Below are 14362 nucleotides of genomic sequence, written 5' to 3' on the forward strand. Positions count from 1 at the left end.
GGCGCGCCTGCCCCCCTAGGGCGCGCCCCCTACCTCATGGGCCCCCTAGAGCTCCACCGACCTCAAATCCAACTCTATATATTTGCTTTTGGGGAGAAAAAAATTAGAGAGAAGGATTCATCGCGTTTTACGATACGGAGCCGCCGCCAAGCCCTAAAACCTCTCGGGAGGGCTGGTCTGGAGTCCGTTTGGGGCTCCGGAGAGGGGAATCTGTTGCCATCGTCATCATCAACCATCCTCAATCACCAATTTCATGATGCTCACCGCCGTGCGTGAGTAATTCCATCGTAGGCTTGCTAGATGGTGATGGGTTGGATGAGATCTATCATGTAATCGAGTTAGTTTTGTTAGGGTTTAATCCCTAGTATCCACTATGTTCTGAGATTGATGTTGCTATGACTTTGCTATGCTTAATGCTTGTCACTACGGCCCATGTGCCATGAGTTTAGATCTGAACCTATTATGTTTTCATCAATATATGAGAGTTCTTGATCCTATCTTGCAAGTCTATAGTCACCTATTATGTGTTATGATCCGTCAACCCCGAAGTGTCAATAATCGGGATACTTACCGGTGATGACCATAGTTTGAGGAGTTCATGTATTACTATGCGCTAATGCTTTGTTTCGGTACTCTATTAAAAGGAGGCCTTAATATCCCTTAGTTTCCAATAGGACCCCGCTGCCACGGGAGGGTAGGATAAAAGATGTCATGCAAGTTCTTTTCCATAAGCATGTATGACTATATTCGGAATACATGCCTACATTACATTGATGAATTGGAGCTAGTTCTGTGTCACCCTAGGTTATGACTGTTACATGATGAAGTACATCCGGCATATTTCTCTATCACCGATCCATTGCCTACGAGCTTGCCATATATTGTTCTTCGCTTATTTACTTTTCCGTTGCTATTGCTATCATCACTACAAAATACCAAAAACACTACTTTTGCTACTGTTACCTTTCGCTACCGTTACCACTACTATCATATTACTTTGCTACTAAATACTTTGCTGCAGATATTAAGTTTCCAGGTGTGGTTGAATAGACAACTCAGCTGCTAATACTTGAGAATATTCTTTGGCTCCCCTTGTGTCGAATCAATAAATTTGGGTTGAATACTCTACCCTCGAAAACTGTTGCGATCCCCTATACTTGTGGGTTATCAGCGCTCGAACTGAAAAATGCTACCAGCCGCTGTGAATTCCTGGAGAAGGAGAATAAAGCCAAAGCGGCTGATCTTGACAAGGCCTTGCGAGAGGCGAAAGAAGCGCGTTCCGAATCTAGTGTGGCCCGTGAGGAGATCCGGCAAGCTGGGGAGATTGCAGCCGGTAAGCCCTTTTTATTACAGACTAAGTTCGGTGATCCGAATTATGCTCAGCTTAACCAAGTGTGGAGTTCTCCGGACGTGATTGGACCTGCCGAAGAGTCCATCCAATGTGGCGTAGTTTTACCAAGCGCAATAGTGATATGCAACGGAGAAGCTTTTCTGGTCACAGTTCGGCGTATCAAAACGCCCTCTATTGCTGAATGAACAGATGTCCCAATGGGCCGAGCTTCACAGGATGTCCGGCGCTGCCATGAAGAACGTCATACTTCAGCTGTGGCCGACTGAGCTGATTCTGAATAGCTATTTTGGCTTGGTGCGGCGGCTTGCTGATGCGGTGCCACGTATCGACGCCGTGAAGTGTTCGGCGTGCATTGAAGGTGCATGGATGGCCTTTGCCCGAGTCAAGACATACCGGGGGAAGATGAAGGCCGTCGATGTTGCAGCGTAGGGTCCACCCAAGGGCAAGGACCATCACACACTAGAGCATTACTTTGAGGACGTCTTAGAGGCTTCCCGCTTGATAGAGGGTCAATGTTCGAAAGGCATAATATTCGAGTGAACTCTTTACGAATTGTAAAAGACGATTGTTATAATCAGTCTATATTTTGATTTTGCCTAAAGGCGTTTGTTCCTCTTGTGCGGCCGTTTTTATATGAACTGAAAGTTTTCCAGCCGTTGGCTTCAGCCCCCTCATAGGAAGTACGGGGGTGTTCGAAAAAGCATCTGATCACTCTTGACCCAACGTCTTGGTCCGTGAAGGAGGTGTCAATGTGGTGAACTAGGCAACCAGACTATAGGGCATTAACACTTTGACTTAGCCATAGGAGTTTTATGGTGGGTCTATGACATAGCCCCTGGTATGTATGCGGCTTATTCATACGATGTGTTTACATATTTGACCGCAAAGAGGTCCTTTGTATGACACGGAGGGAATCGTGAAAGATTCCGATAAGTCATCGAGTGGTTGACCAGCTCTCGCCGCATCATGACAGTCAATTTTCGGCTTTCTCTACTGAGGTGCTTAACCAGGTGAACCGGAAGCACAATCGCAGTAGTTCTCCCTTTACTACCGTAGAAGATAGAGTGGAACGTAGGATAGCAAGCACAGGAGCTGGGCAACCCAACTATTGACCCAAGACATGATTCAGAGCTGATGCATATAAGGCCAAACTCGCGACGCCGAAGTACGCTATAGAGCTGTTCGGACTTTGTCGGAAACTCGTTTGCTCCCATACCGAGCCCCTGGCAAGTTATGCCAAGGTGTACGTTTGAGACAACCGTAGGGGCAAAACTTGGTACTTTTAGAAAAGAATGGATTATTTTTACTGGGATCTGAGTGATGTGCCAATCATGTATATAAATAACTAAGCCGCAACCCCGGCTATTTGATATGCCAGGGGTCGAAGGCGGAGGAGAAAGGCACTTTACATGCTCGAAATAGAGAGTGTGGTCTACAAAAAGTTATTTTGGACCTCCTGTCGCACGTCTGCGTCGCCTGTCCTCGGTGAAGGGACTCCTTGACAGAAATAGCCCTAGGGTGAGTGTACGAACCCGAACTCCGATAGAGTCCGAGGCCATTCGTTGAGCCACCTATGGAGGGAAACAAGAAAAAGGAAGAAGAGAAAATAGTTAGAAAAAAGGTTATGAGAGTACTTCCAGGTCCGTCTGTATTGCGCTTCCGCCGGTGCCCAGGGTATTTTAAGTGCATAGTTATGTATGCACAGTACAGATTTTCCAGGTATATGCGGCGGACTGCGGAAGCCGAACTACTAGTCATGTATGGGATTTGAACGGTCATGTTGAATGGAGACCGGTGGCTTAATGGCCGACGAGGTATGCGGTGTAATGCCCCCGATGTATAGTTCGGCTGATATACCCGTCGTGTGATCCTCTGCACGGAGAGAGCGCTCCATGCGTTCCCCTATAGGGGACTGTGCCATGTGTACCATGTTCACTTTCTTTAGTTTGAGGGGAAACTACTTCTAATCCCTGGTGTTTGGTAGGCGAGTTTTGTCGCCGTCGCCGTCGCCGGGCGGCTTCTTCCCCTTGTATTCGGCGTTTAACTTGCCAGCCTGTTTGAAGACCCAACAACTTCTGTTGGTGTGGTTAGCTGGTTTATTGGTGTGGCCATGAATCTGGCAGGGCCTATCCAATAACTTATCCAAGTTGGATAGTCCGTCTCTGTTTGCCTTTAATGGCTTCTTCCGTTGAACGGGTTTGGGGCTGCTGAATCTGGCGTTGACCGCTGTGTCATGTGCTCCCTCATTACTATTGCCACGTTTGTGCTTATTGTGTGGTGGTTTCCCGTTGCCGTCTCGAAGTTTAGAAGTGCCCGGGTCACTCGCGCTGTTGCTTCTACGAGCGAGCCAGCTGTCTTCACCCGCGCAAAAGCGGGTCATCAGAGTGGTAAGGGCTGACATGGATTTTGGTTTTTCCTGACCGAGGTGGTGAGCGAGCCACTCATCCCGGAAACTGTGTTTAAAGGCCGCTAGGGCTTCCGCGTCCGGACAGTCTACGATTTGGTTCTTTTTAACTAAGAACCTCGTCCAGAGCATCCTGGCTGACTCTCTGGGCTGCTAGACGATGTGACTTAAGTCATCGGCGTCTGGTGGCTGGATGTATGTACCTTGGAAGTTGTCGCGGAAGGCGTCTTCCAGATCTTCCTAGCTGCCGATAGAGCTTTCAGGCAGACTGTTTAACCAGTACCTTGCTGGTCCTTTGAGTTTTAGTGGGAGGTATTTGATGGCATGAAGGTCGTCTCCTTGAGCCATATGAATATGGAGAAGAAAATCCTCGATCCATACTGCGGGATCAGTTGTTCCATCATATGATTCGATATTCATGGGTTTAAACCCTGCTGGGAATTCATGCTCCATTACTTTGTCAGTGAAGCAGAGTGGGTGTGCAGCGCCTCTATATTGGGCCACGTCGCAACGTAGCTTAGATGGATTCCGTCTACGGTTTTCGGCCCGAGCGTGACTAGACTTGTCCCGTCCGAATAAGTAGCCGACGCTGCGTGTCGAGGCACGTCCTCACGATCCGTAGATCGATCTGGTATGTCCTGCTCTACTGTCCAGGTTCTGCCGAGGGTCGTATGTATGACCCCGAGTTGTTTTATCTCTATTTTTTCTTTGGGGTGAGGCGGGCTGCTGTTCGGCTTGAGCTGCCGCTTTATCCTGACTGCATGGTGGTCGGTTAGCCGCATTGTCCCGACCACGTGGTACAGGCTCCGGCGCTTCCTTATCGAACTGAGGTAGCAATCTGCGCTGCGGGTAACCCTTGGTTGTGCGCCTGGGGCCGTATTCTTCGGCCACTAGGATATCTATCCATCTATCGTTGAGCAGGTCTTGGTCAGCTTGAAGCTGCTGCTGTTTCTTTTTCAGGCTCCTTGCAGTGGCTAATAGCCGACGTTTAAAGCACTCCTGCTCGAGAGGTTCCTCAGGCACGATGAAATCCTCATCGCCGAGGCTCTCCTCATCCTCAGAGAGAGGAAGATAATTACTGTCCTCCGAGCCTTCGTGTATGGCCTGTTCATGCGGGCTATCGTGCTCGTCTTCCAGTTCATCCTGTTCGGATGTTGCCCCAACAGGGGCTTCATTGTCTTCGGCATCGTCCGGGGTGTTGTTTTCTCCGGTGCCGGTATTACTGTCTTTTGCACGACGTGACTTAGAGCGGCGCCGCTGGCGCCGGCGTCTGGGCTATGTCTCAGGAGGTTCATCCTGAACTGGATCTTCTTTGTCATCGTCGTTAGTTTCTTTAGGTGCATCCACTGTGTATACGTCGTATGAAGAAGTAAACGTCCCGTGTCCGGCGAGTGGCGGGTTTTGGCCCTGCTCTTCTTCGGCATCATCATCTATACGTCGAAGTCTTCGGAGCCATAATCGAGCATGCAGGTTAAGTCCTCGATAGTGGCTATGGAGTGGGTGGTGGGTGGGAAGCAAGATTCTCCATTATCAGCCCCTAGTTCGAACCGAACATAGTTCGACTATGAGTCCCCCGCCAAGGACAGGTTTTTCAATGAGTTTAGCATGCCGCGCAAAGTCGAGTGCTGGAAGATGTCTGTGGCGCCGAATTCGAAGATCGATAAATGATCAAGTTCAGCGTCCGCGGGCTCACATGGTTTGGAACTTATGGTCGAAGACGAGTCCAGAGTTCCGGTGGCACATGTATCATGTGAGATCAAGTCTATGTGCGGCTCCAATGCCGTGGAATCTGTGGCCTCCATGGCGGGGTTGAGCTTCCCATCCTTGGATGGCGCAGTCTGCTCCGGATCTAAGGCCAGAGCGGTTATGGGAGTTGTCTCCTGGATGCAGTCCGATGACAGATTTAGGTCATGTCCCTCGGGGTGGCCTGGAGTGGTAGACCGATCTCGAATCCGGCGAAGATATAGTCCCCATGGATGTCCGCAACGTAGTTCAAGCTCCCAAATCTGACCTGATGGCCAGGGGCGTAGCTTTCGATCTGCTCCAGGTGGCCAAGCGAGTTGGTCCACAGAGCGAAGCCGCCGAACACGAAGATCTGTCCGGGGAGGAAGACTCCCCCTTGGGCAGCACCATTGTAGATGGTTGAAGGAGCCATCGAACCTATTGATGACAGCACAGTGGAACTCTCAATGAAAGCACCAATGTCAGTGTCAAAACCGGTGGATCTCGGGTAGGGGGTCCAGAACTGTGCATCTAAGGTCGATGGTAACAGGAGACAGGGGACACAATGTTTTACCCAGGTTCGGGCCCTCTCTATGGAGGTAATACCCTACGTCTTGCTTGATTGATCTAGATGAATATGAGTATTACAAGAGTTGATCTACCACGAGATCGTTATGGCTAAACCCTGGAGGCCTAGCTTGTATGGTTATGATAATGAGCCTCCTTCGGACTAAGTCCTCCAGTTTATATAGGCACTGCTACCTCCTGAGCACTGCGTTGGATTTCCCCGAAGAGGAGAGGATGATGCAGCAAAGTAGCGTAAGTATTTTCCTCAGTTTTTGAGAACCAAGGTATCAATCCAGTAGGAGGCTACGCACGAGTCCCTCGTACCTACACAAAAACAATAGCTCAATGCAACCAACGCGCTTAGGGGTTGTCAATCCCTTCACGGTCACTTACGAAAGTGAGATCTGATAGAGATGATAAATAATATTTTTGGTATTTTTGGTATAGAGATGCAAAGTATAAAGTAAAAGCAACGTAAAAGCAAAGCAATAATAAAGTGATGGAGATTTATATGATGAGAAAGAGACCCGGGGGCCATAGGTTTCACTAGTGGCTTCTCTCAAGAGCATAAGTATTCTACGGTGGGTGAACAAATTACTGTTGAGCAATTGACAGAATTGAGCATAGTTATGAGAATATCTTGGTATGATCATGTATATAGGCATCACGTCCGAGACAAGTAGACCGAAACGATTCTGCATCTACTACTATTACTCCACTCATCGACCGCTATCCAGCATGCATCTAGAGTATTAAGTTAAAAATAGAGTAACGCCTTAAGCAAGATGACATGATGTAGAGGGATAGTTTCATGCAATATGATAAAAACCCCATCTTGTTATCCTCGATGGCACGATACAATACGTGCCTTGCTGCCCCTTCTGTCACTGGGAAAGGACACCGCAAGATCGAACCCAAAGCTAAGCACTTCTCCCATGGCAAGAACAACCAATCTAGTAGGCCAAACCAAACTGATAATTCGAAGAGACTTGCAAAGATAACCAATCATACATAAAAGAATTCAGAGAAGATTCAAATATTATTCATAGATAGACTTGATCATAAACCCACAATTCATCGGTCTCAACAAACACACCGCAAAAAGAAGATTACATCGAATAGATCTCCATGAGAGAGGGGGAGAAAATTGTATTGATATCCAAAAAGAGAGAAGAAGCCATCTAGCTACTAGCTATGGACCCGTAGGTCTGAAGTAAACTACTCACACTTCATCAGAGAGGCTTGGATGATGATGTAGAAGCTCTCCATGATCGGTGCCCCCTCCGCCGGAGCTCCGGAACATGCCCCAAGATGGGATCTTGTGGATACAGAAAGTTGCGGCGGTGGAATTAGGTTTTTGGCTCCGTATCTGATTGTTTTGGGGTGCGTGGATATATATAGGAGGAAGAAGTACGTCGATGGAGCTTCGAGGGGCCCACGAGGCAGGGGGGCGCGCCCTAGGGGGGCGCCCTCCACCCTCATGACCGCCTCGTGGCTTTCTTGACGGAGGGTCCAAGTCTCCTGGATCTTATCTGATGAGAAAATCACATTTCCGAAGGTTTCATTCCGTTTGGATTCCGTTTGATATTCCTTTTCTTCGAAACCCTAGAACAGGCAAAAAACAGCAATTCTAGGTTGGGCCTCTGGTTAATAGGTTAGTCCCAAAAATAATATAAAAGTGGATAATAAAGCCCAATAATGTCCAAAACAGTAGATAATATAGCATGGAGCAATCAAAAATTATAGATACGTTGGAGACGTATCAAGCACCCCCAAGCTTAATTCTTGCTCGTCCTCGAGTAGGTAAATGATAAAAACAGAATTTTTGATGCGGAGTGCTACTTGGCATAATTTCAATGTAAATCTTCTAAATTGTTGTATGAATATTCTGATTCAAAAGATTCAAGACAAAAGTTCATGTTGACATAAAAATAATAATACTTCAAGCATACTAACAAAGCAATTATGTCTTCTCAAAATAACATGGCCAAAGAAAGCTATCCCTACAAAATCATATAGTCTGGCTATGCTCTATCTTCACCACACCAAGTATTTAAATCATGCACAACCCCGATGACAAGCCAAGCAATTGTTTCATACTTTTGACATTTTCAACACTTTTTCGATCTTCACGCAATACATGAGCGTGAGCCATGGATATAGCACTATATGTGGAATAGAATGGTGGTTGTGGAGAAGACAAAAAGGGAGAAGGTAGTCTCACATCAACTAGGCGTATCAACGGGCTATGGAGATGCCCATTATCGGTGTCAAAACCGGCGGATCTCGGGTAGGGGGTCCCGAACTGTGCGTCTAAGGCGGATGGTAACAGGAGGCAGGGGACACGGTGTTTTACCCAGGTTCGGGCCCTCTTGATGGAGGTAAAACCCTACGTCCTGCTTGATTATTATTGATAATGTGAGTAGTACAAGAGTTGATCTACCACGAGATCAGAGAGGCTAAACCCTATAAGCTAGCCCATGGTATGATTGTATGTTGTCCTACGGACTAAAACCCTCTGGTTTATATAGACACCGGAGGAGGCCAGGGTTACACAAGGTCGGTTACAAAGGAGGAGGTATGCATATCCGTATTGCCTAGCTTGCCTTGCACGCCAAGTAGAGTCCCATCCGGACACAGGACAAAGTATTCAATCTCATATCTTCACAGTCCAACAGTCCAGCCAAAGGATATAATCCGGCTGTCCGGAGACCCCCTAATTCAGGACTCCCTCAGTAGCCCCTAAACCAGGCTTCAATGACGATGAGTCCGGTGTGCAATGTTGTCTCCGGCATTGCAAGCCGGGTTCCTCCTCCGAATACACCACGGAAGAGTTTGAATACAAGGATAGTGTCCGACCTTGCAAAATAAGTTCCACATAGTACCGTAGAGAGAATAATATTTCCAAAAATCTAATCTGCTGACACGTTTTGGCAACACGACATCACGCCATGGCCCGGTAACTATTTGAACCATTTTTCTTAAACTAGTCCCGCACATAACGCGAGGCGGTTTCTTGACACGTCTTGTCAAAGCAGAGATCGTGTTCCCCTTATCACGGGATTCTCATCAATACCAACGCGGGTAACCCAACCGTGCATGTTGGTATGACTCCTAGATCTTAGGTAAGTCTCGAACAACCACGAGGAGGACGCCTGATATTCATCCCCTTTATGAAGGGACAAGGCTTTTTTTTCCTCCCGTGCTCAATAGAATCCTTCCCCCGCCTCGAGTTCTAACACCCAAAGCCCAGGTCAGGTGCTTCGGACCTTCAATCATGTCTGGATCCAGCCTTCAAGGCCGGTGGATGCCTTCCTCCGTCACGGAGGAAGTCATCAAGCAGTTGAGGGAGGCCAGATATCTGACCGCCGAAATTTCGTATAGGCTGCCCGCCCGAGGGCAGGTCATCCCTACTCCCGGACCCAACGAGAGCGTTGTGTTCATCTCTCACTTCCTCCGAGGGCTAGGCCTCACTCTGGATCCCTTTGTTAGGGTTCTTATGTTCTATTACGGGCTGGATTTTCTTGATCTGGCCCCGGATTCCCTTCTTCACATCTCGTCATTTATTGTCGTTTGTGAGGCCTTCCTCCGCATTACCCCTCACTACGGCCTGTGTCTCAAGACCTTCGATGTGAAGCCGAAGATGGTCGAGGGGCAGTACGCAGCGTGCGGAGGTGCTCTAATAAGCAAAATTGCTGACGCTCCATGGCCAAAGAGTTCCTTTCCAGAGGTGTCCGGATTGTGGCAACAGGAGTGGTTTTACGTCACAGCTCCCCGAAGTGCCAAGTGGGTAGCTGCACCCACCTTTCGCTAGGGCCCTCCACCACAACTGATGTCATGGATCAGCAGGGGGCTGAGCTGGGGTCCAGCCAAGGACGTGCCAATACTGCAGAGCCGTATCCGAGATCTCTTCGAGGGAGATTTCAGTCTGGTTATGGTAATGCAAGTTATGCTGGTTCGTCGAGTCCAGCCTTGCAAACGCCGGCCCCTCCGCATGTGGGAATTCAACCCGGAAGGACCGCGCACTATTCAGAATTTCCTCGGCATGACGCACAAGGAGATGTGCAAATCGTTCTTCGGACCCCAAATAGAGTGTCCGGGCACTACCGAGGACGTGGGCCTGAGCTGCAACTGCCCCGCTGCCCAAGTAAGTAATCTCATGGCCGAACACACTGTCCTTTTATTTATCATGACATCATTCTAAAGAATCGCTCTTTGACCAGGACTGGATAACAAAGGCGAAGATGATCCGATGTTCGGCCCCCCTTCCTGAAGGCTTGGATAATCTGGTGCTGGAAAAGATGATCGAGCCAGCACCTTGTCTGGTGCCCTCAAAGGAAGATGAAGGGGGGAATAAAGAGGGTGAAAGCGGGCCTCCATCGCTACCTATTCCAATCGAGGGAATGAGCGCCTCCGCGAGGGAGGATAACCAAGGGGAAGAATCTGACATTCTCTCTCCCCGGGGAAGGAAGAGGACTACCTCTGAAGATCCGGAAACCAAGGTTTCCAAACGGGAGAAGAAATATCCGCCAGAGGGTCCTGCCTCGGAGGGTATTCTTGCTGCACAATATCCGCGCGGGGGTCAGCCCTCTACCGAGCTGTAAGTAATCAAAAAATACTTAATAGTGAAGATATCCTACTTTACTTCTGGGGAAAATAGCCGAAGCATTTATCTTGCAGTTCGGATCTTAGACCTTCTCAGCAGAGCTCGTCTTCAGGGGATCTTCTTCCAGAGATGATGGAGAGCGAAACGCCTCCCCCTGCTACACCGCCTCACGAGGCAGGCGACCCCGAGGTGTCATCGCAGAGGGTTTCTCCTGATCCGGCAAGGCCAGAAGGTAATCATATGGCCACCCGAAGTCCCTAGTATCCGGCTCTTGAAGAGAGCAATCAAAAGAGTCCGGCACCGTCTGGTATGCGGTCGGACGTACTGAGGGATCTGCTAGAGCGAGCGACTATCTCAGAAGAGCACCGTACGTTGATGGGTACGGTGATTGAAAGGATTTCGTCCGCCGAAAGCGGGTTGCATGAATCCTTTATGAGTCTACTAACGGGTTTTGAGGCATGTGAAATGATGTACATTTTTGACAGTACCGCACATGTTTAGGTGTGCCTTGTGTAGATAGTAGCCCCTGAGACTCTGGTTGTCGTCGAAAACGGCGGCAAACAGGGGATCATAGTCCCAGGTAATAACCAGACCGCCTGTATGCGCAGGTGGTTGAAGCTCCGGTGGCTAGCCGGACTGACGGGTTTGCCGAACTAAAGCAGCAACTGGATGCGGCAGATGCCGACATCGTGCTTGTTAACAAGCGGCTTGACGAGGCATAGGGTAGGTGATTTTTCTGGTGAATGTCACATAGTAAGAGCAGCATGATGCCAGTATCTTTAATATGTTGTGACTGCAGATGGAGCTGCCACCGTGGAGACCCTTCGGGCGGAGCTTGCCCGAGCCAAGGAGCAAGCAAGGAATAGTAATGCGGCCGCTTTAAAGGCGGCCGAAGAGTTAAGGGTCGAACAGGCCGCACATTACGGGAGCAAAGAAAAAATTGCCAAGATGGCCGTGGAGTTAAAAGATGCTGCTGACCGTTACCGGCTTCTTGAAGAAGAAAACTGGGTGAAGGTGACGGACCTAGAGAAGGCCCGGGTGGCTGCCAAGGAAGCCCGCTCCAAAATTAGGGCGACGAAGGAGGAGCTGAATCAAGCTGCGGATATCGTTTCTGGGAAGCCCTTCTTGTTGCGGACTAAGTTCGGAGATCCGAAATATTCTTCTCTGGACCAGCTATGGAGTTCTGCTGATGAGTACATAGATTTGGCTGCAAGTGCTGCGGATGCGACCGAGTACTTCAAGGATAAGAAAGGTCCTGAAGTGGAGAAGCTGTTCTGGTCATAGTTTCACGCTCCAGTCCGTCCGCTATTGCTGAATGAGCGATTGACCGGTTGGGCCGAGCTCCATGGATTATCTGGACTGGCCATGAGGTCCATTGTGGATCATTTGTGGCCAGGAGGTCCAAGGCCGAATAGCTACTTTAGTTTAGTGCAACAATTGCTTGGCGCTGTGCCATGCATCGATGCTGTAAAGAGGTCGGCGTGCATAGAAGGCTCGCGGATGGCCCTTGCCCGTGTCAAAACATACTGGGCAGAGATGGATGCCACCACTGTTGCGGCACAGGGTTCGGCCATAGGCCGAGTGGCTGCCGAGCACTACTTTGAAGAAGTTCTTGAAGGCGCTCGTTCGATAGAGGCTCAGTGCTCAAAGAATATTATGTTTGAGTGACATGTATTCCCATTGTAAAAACAATGTTTAATTGAGTTTATCAAGGCTGTATTTATACTTTTGCCCGAAAGTACTACGATGCCTCCTGTGCGGCCGTTTATGTATATATGTATATAACCTGAAATATGGCAGTCGTCGGCTTCAGCCCCCAGGCATAAAATGCGGGGGTGTTCGCAGAAGACGCATGTTCACACTTGATCCAACGTCTTGGTCCATTAAGGAGGTGATAGCGCAGCGAACTAGGCAATCGGACTATAATGCTTTAACACTTTCACTTAGCCAGAGGAGTTTGACAGTGGGGCTACTATATAGCCTCTGGTGGCTCCGCACTCATCCGAATTCGAGGTGCGTACATGCCTGGCCGGGAAACGGCCTTTCGTTAAGGTGGAGGAATCCCGAAGATTCCGCTAGGTCATCGAGGGGTTGACCAGTCTCACGCTATATCATGACAGTCAGTTTTCGGCTTTCTCTACTGAGGTGCTCGTCCGGATGAACCAGGGCACAATCGCAGTAGTTCTCCTGGTGCCGCCTTAGCCAATATAGAGGAACGTAAGGCAGAAAAACACAGGAGCCGGGCAAACCCAACATTTGACCAAAGACATGATTCAGAGCTGATGCATATAAGGCCAAACTCGCGACGCCGAACACTCCCTAAGGTATTCGGTCTTTATGGTGGAAACCGGGCTTAAGCAGTGCCCTTTGTAATAAGCCCCTGGTGTCCAGGTACGTACAATATTCTGACGTGGCCACATGCCAATACGTTAGCATCCTTCTCAATTGTACTGAGAATCCGGGGGATGTGTATCAACAAGAGACAGTAAAAAAGGTTTATGAAGGGTCTTAATCTAAAAAGAATCCTTGGAACGGGTCCCTGCTGCATGTCTGCGCCTGTGTCTCCGTTGTGCCGTATCCTAGACGGGTGTAGCACGATGGTCATCTGTAAAAGAGAGGAACTTAGTTGAAAAGTTGTCGTGCAAAAATGTAGGTTATACTAAAGAAACCATGTACAGTTCAAGATGAGGAAAGTTGAGCCTAATTGCCACTTGTTTGCGCGCGTTGAGCCCCTTGTATTGTAATAGGGGTATAGCCATCAAACATGTATCAATTACATATAGCTGCACCGGGATCGTCTAACCATGTCCGTGGTCTTAACGACCTGTCAGATGCTTTAGTTGGTGAGGCCGTTTAGTGTGCGGCTGCCAAGGCAGCCGCGCGGTCTTCCGTGCGCAAGGAGCGCTCAATATTTCCATTTACTATAATGATACCGCGTGGACCGGGTATCTCAAGCATGAGGGAAGCGTAATGCAGTATTGCGTTAAAGCGTGCGAAAGCTTCGCGTCCGAATAGTGCTTGATAGCCACTTTGGAACGGAGCGATGTGGAATGTTAAATTTTCGCTGCGGAAGTTATGGGGAAAGCCGAACATAACCTCTAGTAGCAGGGAGCCCGTGCAATGGGCCTCTGGGCCTGGCATTACTCCTTTAAAGGTAGTATTTCTATGGCTAATTTTTGTTGGGTCTATCCCCATTTTGCGGATTGTGTCCTGATATATCAGGTTTAGACTGCTGCCGCCGTCCATCAGGACTCGTGTGAAGTGGTATCCGTCAATTATTGGGTCTAATACCAAGGCAGCCCATCCTGCACGCCGGATACTTGCCGAGTAATCCCGATGGTCGAAGGTGATCGGTTGGGACGACCAGTGGCAGAACTCCGCGGTGATAGGCCCTGGGGCATGTGTCTCTAGGAGTGCCGCTTTGTTTCTCCCCTTTGTCACGTGTAACACGTTTACTGTTTTGACTTCTGGTGGGAATTTCTTCTGTTCCCCAGTGCTTTGCTTGCGAGGCTCGTCCTCGTCTTCGCTTGGTGTATCCTACCCCTTATGTTCGGCGTTGAGCTTGCCGGACTGCTTGAAGACCCAACATTCTCTATGGGTATGATTTGCAGGTTTATCGGGGGTGCTATGGATCCGACATATTTGGTCCAAAATCTTGTTTAGGCTGGATAGTTCGTCTCTGTTGCCTTTGGAGGGCAGCTTTTGCTGACCT

Source organism: Triticum urartu, chromosome 3A (assembly GCF_056163025.1).
Source record: "Triticum urartu cultivar PI428250 chromosome 3A, HENAU_Tu73, whole genome shotgun sequence".
NCBI classification, from domain to species: Eukaryota; Viridiplantae; Streptophyta; class Magnoliopsida; order Poales; family Poaceae; genus Triticum; species Triticum urartu.